Below are 10107 nucleotides of genomic sequence, written 5' to 3'. Positions count from 1 at the left end.
TTTTGTTGACAATAAAATCTAATGGATTATCCAAACAGTTCCATCTCAATCTTTTTTCTTATAATTTGAAAATATTGCAATTTTTGTACATCAAACCTGGCCCTTAACTTTTGTACTTAACTTTTGTGCATAAATCATGCCAAATCAAAATAAATAACTTGCAAAGCATGTGCTTTCTCTAGTGTAATTTGAAGGAGTAAATAGATAGTATACTCCTTACCAAATCTTTTGGGATAATAATTTTAGGTTTTTTGGGCGCGCCTTGCTTTTCTGTCCGTTGACGCGCCTTGCTTTTCTGTCCGTTGAGACCCCGCATATTTCTGTACTTTCTTATCCAAAACAAAATTAGGGTTTTCCAGCAAGTTTGAAGGGAGAGGGGGGCAAGATGATGACGACGATTATCTAACTTAGTTTATCTCAATATAGCAGAGAGATCCCATCCAAATCAAAATTAGGGTTTTGGGTTTTCCAACAAGTTTTGAAGGGCGAGGGTTTCCAACAAGTTTGACGAGAGAGGGGGCGAGATGATGAGGACGTTTTAAGTTTTTCTTTTTTTCATTATTCGTTGCTTGATGCTATGATTATCATTTAGTCCGTCTCAATATAGCAGAGAGATACGCAGAGGTTCTCTTGGGTGGGTGGGTTGAGACAGGGAACTCTGAGACATGGCTGATCTCCCAAACGATTTGATGATAAAAATCCTCACTTTGCTCCCTCTTGAATGTATTCTCAGATTCAAGACTGTTTCTAAATCGTGGAATGAACTTCTTTCCTCTTCATCTTTCGCTGCAATGCATTATCTCCCATCTTCTCCTCCCTTTCCTCTGTTTCTCAACTGTGAGGATGGCACCATCTATTACTTTCCTCCAACCGAACGTGGGGCAAAAAACCCTCCCTCTCTCTACCCAATTGATTCTACCCCCCAAAAAATTTAATTTTCAGCCGCATTGTCGGCCGGTGACGTTAAATTTTAGCCATGGCATGGTTTGTTTCCAAGCATCAGATTCTCTGGATTTTTTCGTAGGTAACCCTGCAACAGGGAGATGTACCTTTCTTCTGAGACACGGCGAGATCTTCGGAGCAATGGCAACGGGTTTTTATTTTGACCCAATCTCTCTAAATTTCAAGATCTTTGCTTTGGGGATCTTCGAAGGTATGTACTGTTGGTACAGACCGCTCTTGTTTTGCTCGGTGGCTAGGAAATGGAGACCAATTCAGATACCTGATTTTATTGCCCCATGTACAGTAAAAATGGTGTGTATCGGCGCTATCTTCTATATCCTCATTGGTGATACTCTGGTGGCTTTTGATGTAGAGAGAGAAACACGGGAAGAAATCTCCACTCCGGAGAATATAAATCGCTTGAGCTCTGAAGTTCAATTATGGAATGGTCAGGTATCTTTTACCCATATAAATGGAGAACTGAAGCTGAAAATGTGGGTTTTACATGAAGAAAAAAATTGGATTCAGATGATAGAAGTGGACCTTCAGAGCATGAAGCGCATAGAAAACAGAAGTTCGAGACTTAAAATGATGCGTCCTCTTCTCTTGTTTGGCGATACATTTTTCATCTCTCTTCTCTTCGAGGAAGAGAAGAACATCATAGCCTTTAATGTGAAAAATGGAAGTGAGCGATTGATACGTGATGGTTATCCCACGAGGTCTGCCATCATATTTGATACGCACCGACCTACACTCTTATGGTGTGAACCATTTAGACCCTGAAACACTCTTATCGTGTGAACCATTTGGACCCTGAATTTGGTAGTTTCTCGAGCTTGTTCTTAATAAAAAAAATTCTCTTTCTTTTTTTTCATTTTCTTATTGTTTTTTTTCATTCATTTGACCTCTTATGTTCAAATGTTCATTGTTTTTCTACTTTTGTGGCTTTTGTTTCTACCGACCTCAAAGAATTTTCCACAGACCTCTTAGGCGGCAGACATGGATCATTGGGGACATGTGGGTGCATAGGATGCAATGCTGCAGTTCCAACTTCAAATTTAAATAGTTGGTAGTAATATATATATATATATATATATATATATATATATATATATATATATATAACAGATTGGAGAAGAAGAATATGGTATGTTCCTTTTTGAGTGAAACTTCTATTACTAAGCTCACTCCCATAAAAGCAAAAAAAAAAAAGATTCCCACCACTTCATTGGACTACTAAAGGGATTGTGGCAGAGGCTACATTTCCAACAACTCCCACTTGGCTTAAAGGCCTTTTAACATCTTGTACATGGCATTGCCTTGTACTTTTCAAATGAATCTTGCTTCGTGCTTTCCACATGGCATTTCATATATATCATGCCAATGTTGTCAAATACAACACTTGGATTTTTTGGCTTCAATGGTTTTATATATGGTATTGCCTCATGCTACCTGCATGGGATTTAACCTTATATATGGTATTGCCTCATGCTATTTGCATGGGATTTCACATATACCCCACCAATGTGGTCAAATATCACACTTGGATTTTTTAGCTATATAGTATTGCCTCATGCTATATGGGATTTTTTTATACCTTACCAATGTGATTGTACACCACACTTAGATTTCTTGGCCTCAATAACCTTATATATGGTATTGCCTTATGCTACCTACATGAGATTTGTCATATACCTTACCAGAGTGGTCATACACCATACTTAGATTTCATTTCCTGGCCTCAATAACCTTGTATACGGCATTGCCTCGTCCTACTTACATAGGATTTCATATATACACCAATGTGGTCAAACACCACACTTGGATTTCTTAGCCTCAATGGTTTGGAAATGGCATTGCTTTATGCTACCTGCATGGAATTTGGATTTCTAATATACCCTGCCAATGTGATTAAATACTACATTTGGATTTTTTGGCCTCAATGGTTTCGTATATAGCATTGCCTTATACTACCTGTATGGGATTTCTCATATAACTTAACAATTATTCACAATACGTTGAATTTTATTTACATGTATCTTTTAATCAAGAGAAAGAAAAAACTTGCCAATTGCTTTTACATATTTCTTAAACATGTCGTCCACAACTGGTTTTAAAGTCCAAAGCTCAGATTCGGATCATAGGTCAAAATAATAAAAACTAATAATAATTTGACAAAGTTGTTAGTATTATTATATACATAAAGAAATCTTAAATGGTCTCAACCTTAACAATAATAAAAGAAAGAAATATAATATCATTTTTTTTTATATGTTCAATAAGTTTCAAATCGATGATAGTATCAAACTATTCAATAATGGCTCCCACTATTCTCAATATGTGGTTGTCATCATAATAACAAAAATTAATCCAATATAATCCAGCATGCTAGATCAGTAATTGATCTCACTTTCTTAATGTGCATTGATAATTATAGAGCTAACAAATTCAATTCTAATTTGGTAAATGATGATTTACTCCCACTATCTAATGAACAACTATAACCAATATGATAATTCAATCTAACATGATACATCATTAAATATTTTAATGTCATTTGGACATACACAAAACATGATAAGATGTCAATGATAATTACATCTCATTGAAAAATAATAGCACATCATTACATCCTCATAGGTACAAATTTAGTTTTCTAAATAAACGAAAGAATACTAAGCAAAAAAAATACCAAAAAATAAGTCACAACTTGGTTAAAAATAATAAACAACATTATCAATCTAAACAAAATATTCTTAATGTTTGTAGAAAGTAAGAAAAAAATTATACGTATATTGTTGAACTTGAAATATTTCATAATCATTGATCACCATGAAAATTTTCAAATCAAGTATCTCTTTAAATAAAATTGATAACTAATATATATCTCATCATAATATATATAATTGCTAGAGGCCCATGTTGAAAATAAATTGGAATATCTTCCACCCTTTTTCTATAATTTTTTTTAAAAAAAAAATAATGAAGAGTGGGAGATAGAGACTTGCATATCCTTGGGTAGAGAGAGAGAGAGAGTAACGTAAATTTCAAAATAGGAGTGCATATTGATTTGTATTTATTTCATGCTATTAAGATAAATTAGAATGTCAACAAATTTTTAATTAAGGCAACAAAGAACTTACTACAAAAGCTTTGTAATTGAAATCTACCAAATTCTAATTTAAGGCAACAAAGAACTTACCACAAATGCTTTATAATTGAAACCTGCTAAAATCTAATTTAAGGCAATAAAAAACTTACCACAAATGTTTTATAATTGAAACCTGCCAAATTCTAATTTATGGCAATAAGAACTTACCACAAATGCTTTATAATTGAAACTTGTCAAAATCTAATTTATGGCAATAAAGAACTTACAACAAATTCTTTATAATTGAAACCTGTCAAATTCTAATTTTAAGACAATAAATAATTTACCACAAATATTTTATAATTGAAACCTGTCAAATTTTAATTTTAAGATAATAAAGAACTTACCATGCACATTGATTTGCATTCATTGTTGGGATTTGAATGTATGATAACAAAGGAACATGTATAACACCAGTTGGTCTCTTTTATAAATTAAGCAGCAATGATTCTCTGCATTACCAGTGCAGCTTCATGTATACAGTTCCCCACCATGGTTATCTTTCAAAAAATACAACACAACAAAGTGATTTACCTCACATCAAGCCCAATTCCCAATGAAATCATTGTGATCAATTTTCCATAGTATAAATACTCAACTCCACTAAGCAAGTGGGAAAGGGACTAATTCATTGTTGTCCGCTCTACACTTAATTGAAGAGGAAACACTTTGTACATAGATAGCCAGGTGAGTCAAGAGCTCCTAGCTTAAATATAGTATCCATTACTTGTATAAAAATGTATCAAGAAGTAGTAGATCTATGACACAATTGACTCCAGCAAGCATAAAATATCCATTAACCTCTACCAATTGTGATGCTGCATTCAATATAAATTTGATATTTTGTATACTTCAGAATGTTTTGGTGTTGACCAATAATTGAATGCATAACACATGACTGATTTCCTAACAATATCCGCAATCAAATGGGAAAGAAAAATAATAAACCAACATGTTATTTTCAGCCAACGAGCAAAGCAACATAACCAAATGAACCAACATTTTATTTTTAGCCAACAAGCAAAGTAACATAATCACTTCCAAATCCTTTTCTATACCAACAATCTCAAGATAAGAAGGGCCACTATGATTAGGTTCAAACGACCAGGAGAGGTAAAAATATCACAACAAGAGAGAGAGAGAGGCTTACATTAAGAGAGATAGAAAAGAGCTAAAAAAAACAAAATAAAGAAGCAAGTCTAGAGAGTGATACACTAAAAAAATAAAGAGTTTTAACATGCTCCTGCTCCCATCCCTTGAATCTAGCTTTAAGGGGAGAAACTAGGTGGGCGAAGAATGTAAAGGCTGGAGTCAAAAGAAGAAAAATGAGCCTTTTTGGAAATCATAATGGAAAGAGAAACAACTCGAACTGAATTTCATGGTATAGCTAATCCACTCCATATCAGCACACACTACTCAGCTATACAGGTCGAATGTGACTCCAGCAATGTTACTAAGTGGGCATCCAACCTAGCTTTGATATCATTGTTAGTCCCAATGAAAATAATAATAAATAAATAAAACTGAAATTGATAAAAAACTTACTCGGATCCGTCTTTAAATCACATGAGGGACCTAAGGGTTCATACCAAATCCTATATACCAAGCCATTCGATGACAGGCTACCTTGAGAGTCCTCTTGGTGAATCTCCTTCACGTCTTTTCTATCCTTCTCTCTGTTTTCTAGAGGGGTTAACCTCTTTTTATAGAGAACACCTTTATTTAGTATCTCTCACAATCATGGTCTATAAGAGTTGAGATCCAAGTATAACTCCTGCCTTAATTCCCATAAGTGCAGTTAATTAGGATTAACAAGTTGTCACCAAACTGTTAATCCTATGTACTGAGCTAAACATGTCATTAGTCCACTAATGACTCATATAATAGGATGTCATTCAAGCATTCCCACAATTTACATGGAATCCAAACGCACCACTGGGTTTTCCTTTCAGTGATATTGGGTTTTTCCCTCCAGTGATACATCCTATTAAAGCTTAAAAATGGATCCATATATATGGCATTGCCTCGTGTTAACCACATGGGATTTTACATATACTTCAATATGGCTTTCGTACCATTATTAAAAAAATGAATTTTCAAGAGAAAAAGGGCCTGATAGACCACATTTCTGACAGAAGTGAGAGGGGCGGATGGAGAGAGTGTAGAGGGACGAATGGAGAAAGTGAGAGAGGGGCGAATAGGGTAGAGGGGAGAAGAGAGGGCCAGATAGGGTATAGAAGAGAAGAGAGGGGCGGATGGAGAGGAGTGGGGAGGACATAGAAGGTGGGAGAGGGGGGCTGATGAAAAGAGTGAGAGAGAGGGGCAGATGGAAAGAGTGGGAAAGAGGGGCGGATGGAGAGAGTGGAGAGGAAGAGAGAGTGGGGCGAATTGAGAAGGTGGGAGAGAGGGCGGATGGAGAAGAGAGGGAAAGGGAGAGAGTAAGGGAGAGAAAGGAAGGGAGAGAATGTCGGGCTTGCCCTAGGTGCGGGTCCAAAAGTTTAGACGTGAGAGAAAGAGGGAAAGAGAGAGAGAAAGAGAGAGGGGGAGGGTGAGGGTTCAGACCCGCCTTGGGTCCGAGCAGGAGAGAAAGAGAGTGAGAGAGAAGAGAGAGAAAGAAAGACATGAGAGAGAAAAAGGAAAAAGAAAGAGAGTAAAGAGAGAGAGTAAAGAGAGAGAGAGAAGAGAGAAAGAAAGATGGGAGAGAGAGAGAAGAGAGAAAGAAGAGAGAGAGTAAACCTATAATGTGTTTGAATCGAGATGCACCTTCATTAGTCCCTTGGATGCACATGAGAGAGAGAGGCCTTGGTCTTCGCGGGTCTAAGTTACGGGTTAAGGTTTAAGGTTTAGGTAGGGTTAAGTTGAGGTATGTGTATAGGAACTAATATATATGGTGTAGGTTAAGATGTAAGATAACTAAGGTGTATAGGATAGGCTAAGGTGTATGGTGCACACACTGACCAGTCGAGGACCATCTCGCCCAACTTGACTTGAGTAGCCAGAGAATGCCCTTAAATACAGGGTCACACTCTCCCAACCTCTCAAGAGGGCCAAGGACGAAATTGGTCCTTCACCTGATGACCTCTAATGCGTTGGAAGGCTTCCGGTGGCACCAACAAACACTGGTGCCAAAAAACGAGTAGGTGCGAGGTATCCCTAGGAGTGCCCTGTACCCTCATCTTTTCATGTCACCCCATCTAATCCCATACAGAATATTAATTCTAAATATGATAAAAATCTTAACAAATCTAATGAAAATTTAGATTTTGTTGAAGAAAACACTTTCGAAGATGTAAAAATCCCAAACAAATTTGAGAATTCTATAATGGAAGTTCCTGGTGATGAGCCAGACCTCTCTATCTCGGATCAAACAGATGAGGAAATTGAAAGTGATTACGAGCCAGAAGAACTTCAGTCCAACGTCAAACAATTCAAACAGAAATTCGATGGTGACTCGATCGTCGTCGTCGAGGAGACATTGGATGTAAACTAGGTTCCGAGGACAACCCAAAAATAACCAAGGTCGGGATTTCCTAATCACCTGAAGAACAACGTAAGATGGTAACCTTCCTCAAAGAATATCGGAATGTTTTTTCTTGGTCTTATAGCGACATGCCTAGACTGGATCGCGTCCTAGTTGAGTTTCATCTCAACGTACAAGACGAGGCGAATCCTATTAAACAAAAGGCCTAGCAACTAAAGACCCACCTGGAACTTAAAACCAAGGAGGAAATTGACAACTCTTGAAGGCAAATTTCATTGTGCCTGTCGATTATCATGATTGGTTGGCCAATATTGTCGTCGTCCCCAAAAAGGACGATTGAATCTGAATGTGTCTCGACTTTAAAGATCTGAATAAGGCATGTCCAAAAGAGGATTTTCCTTTGCCTAATATAGATGCCCTAGTCGACAATACGACTGAACATGAGTTACTGTCATTTATGGATTGTTTCTCGGGATACAACCAATCTGTATGCTTAAGGAAGACCAAATGAAAACGTAGGGAACCTACTGCTAGCAAGTCATGCCCTTCGGTCTCAAGAATGTCGGAGCAACCTACTAGAGGGCAATGACCACCATATTCCATGACGATGCATATAAACATGGAAGACGATGTTGACAACCTCCTGGTAAAATCCAAAACTAGGTGTGACCACCAAGCTGACTTAAAATCGATATTTGAGCGCCTCTTGAAATATCAACTCAAACTTAAAACTACGCTTTCAAAGTCGCTTCGAGAAAATTGCTTGGCTTCATCATTAGTTAGAGGGGCCTCGAAGTGGACCCATCAAAGATTCGGGCTGTCACCAACATGCCGCCTCCCAGAAACATAAGAGAAATACAAGGCCTACAAGGAAGAATACAATCCATAAGGCATTTCATATCACAATTAGCAGACAGATGTGAACCCTTCAACAAGCTATTGAAAAAGGATACGATGTTTGAATGGGATGAAAAATGTCAAGAAGCTTTTGAACGGATAAAACATTACTTGACCAATCCGCCGATGCTAAGCCCTACTGTTCCCAACAACCCCTGTTCTTATACCTTTTTGTGAAGGATAAGACCATGGGGGCTATTGTTGGGCAATATGATGACCAAGGTAAGGAGGGAACCATTTATTATCTAAGTAAGGCCTTGGTCGACTATGAGACTAGGTATACAGATGTTGAAAAGCATTGTCTCGCTTTAATCTGGGCAACTCAAAAGCGGAGACATTATGTTTTATCACATACCATAAAACTCATCTCAAAGATGGACCCTCTAAAGTATATCATTGAAAAGCCGATCCTCAACAGATGGCTCGCAAAGTGGCGTATGCTCCTAAGTGAGTTTGAAATTGACTATGTCACCCAAAAGTCGATACAGGGGCAAGCGATAGCTGACCACTTAACGAAACATGTGCTCTCTGGTGATACAGCAATCAACACAGATTTACTTGATGAAACCTCTTTAACATAGAGGATCCAACTTGGGAGCTACACTTCGATGGTGCCAAAAGAGAATATGGGGAAGGTGTGGATATCATTCTATGCTTGCCTTAAATAACCATGATTCCCACAACTATGTGACTTAACTTCTCATGCATCAACAACGTAGCCAAATATGAAGCCCTAATAACTAGGCTTGAAAGTGCGGTCGAACTCCGGATAGAAACATTATGGGTTATTGGTGATTCTCTCCTTGTGATAAGCCAGATCCAAGGGGCATGGAAGATACGAGAAGAAAAGTTAGTTCCCTACTATGAAAAGTAGGGCGCTTGATTAGAAATTTCAAAGAAATCACCTTCTAGCATGTGGCAAGGGTCAACAACAGGTTTGTGGACACCCTTGCCACCCTAGTCTCCATAGTTAGTATCCCACCAGGAGTAGATGTTAAACCCTTCTATGTTCGGCACAAGCATAGTCCCTCTCTCTCAATAACAAGTGAAATGAATGAAAGTAAAGAAGAAATGGGAGGGACCTTCGCCATAAACGAACAAGGACAAGTAGAAGCTAGGCCATGGTACAGTGATATACTCGCCCTTCTAACAAGCAATGAATACCCAGAAGGGGAATCTACAAAAGACAAGGAAGCCTTAAGAAGACTTTCAGCCAACTTTGTTATCTGGGGCGACCAAGTTTATAAGAAATCATTTGATGGAGTCGTTCTAAGATATATCGATCACCCTGAAATGGATAAAATTTTCATTGAAGCACATAATGAAGGAGGACATCTTAGGGTAGCTGCCCATGCCCAGAAAATTAAGCGTCAAGGATATTATTGGACTACCATGGCTGAGGACGGTTGGAAGCACGCGAAGAGTTGTCCCAAATGTCAAATATATGGGGACCTCATTCACGTGTCATCCATGCCTCTGAATTCAACACCGCCGGTATGGCCCTTTGCAAGATGGGCCCTTGATGTTATAGGAATGATATCACCTAGAGCATCAAATGGACATAGGTTCATTCTAACCACAACTAAATACTTCACCAAATGGGTTGAAGCTTCCTCCTTCACAAAAATTGAAGGAC

At 37.8% G+C, this 10107-nt stretch overlaps 1 long non-coding RNA gene across 1 annotated transcript; it reads left to right on the top strand.

Annotated features, from left to right (window-relative positions):
- The first annotated feature begins 322 nt into the window (after positions 1-322).
- On the top strand, positions 323-1816 carry LOC110008041 (uncharacterized). The gene is made up of 2 exons (XR_016054245.1): positions 323-1153; positions 1247-1816. It is a non-coding gene; the product is annotated as an uncharacterized LOC110008041 (long non-coding RNA).
- The last annotated feature ends 8291 nt before the right edge of the window (positions 1817-10107 follow it).

This window comes from Amborella trichopoda, chromosome 4 (assembly GCF_054954075.1).
Source record: "Amborella trichopoda isolate Santa Cruz 75 chromosome 4, AtrichopodaSantaCruz75HAP2 v2.0, whole genome shotgun sequence".
In the NCBI taxonomy this organism is placed as follows: Eukaryota; Viridiplantae; Streptophyta; class Magnoliopsida; order Amborellales; family Amborellaceae; genus Amborella; species Amborella trichopoda.
Note: the sequence above shows the minus strand (reverse complement) of the source record. Positions and strands in the feature narration are given on the sequence as shown.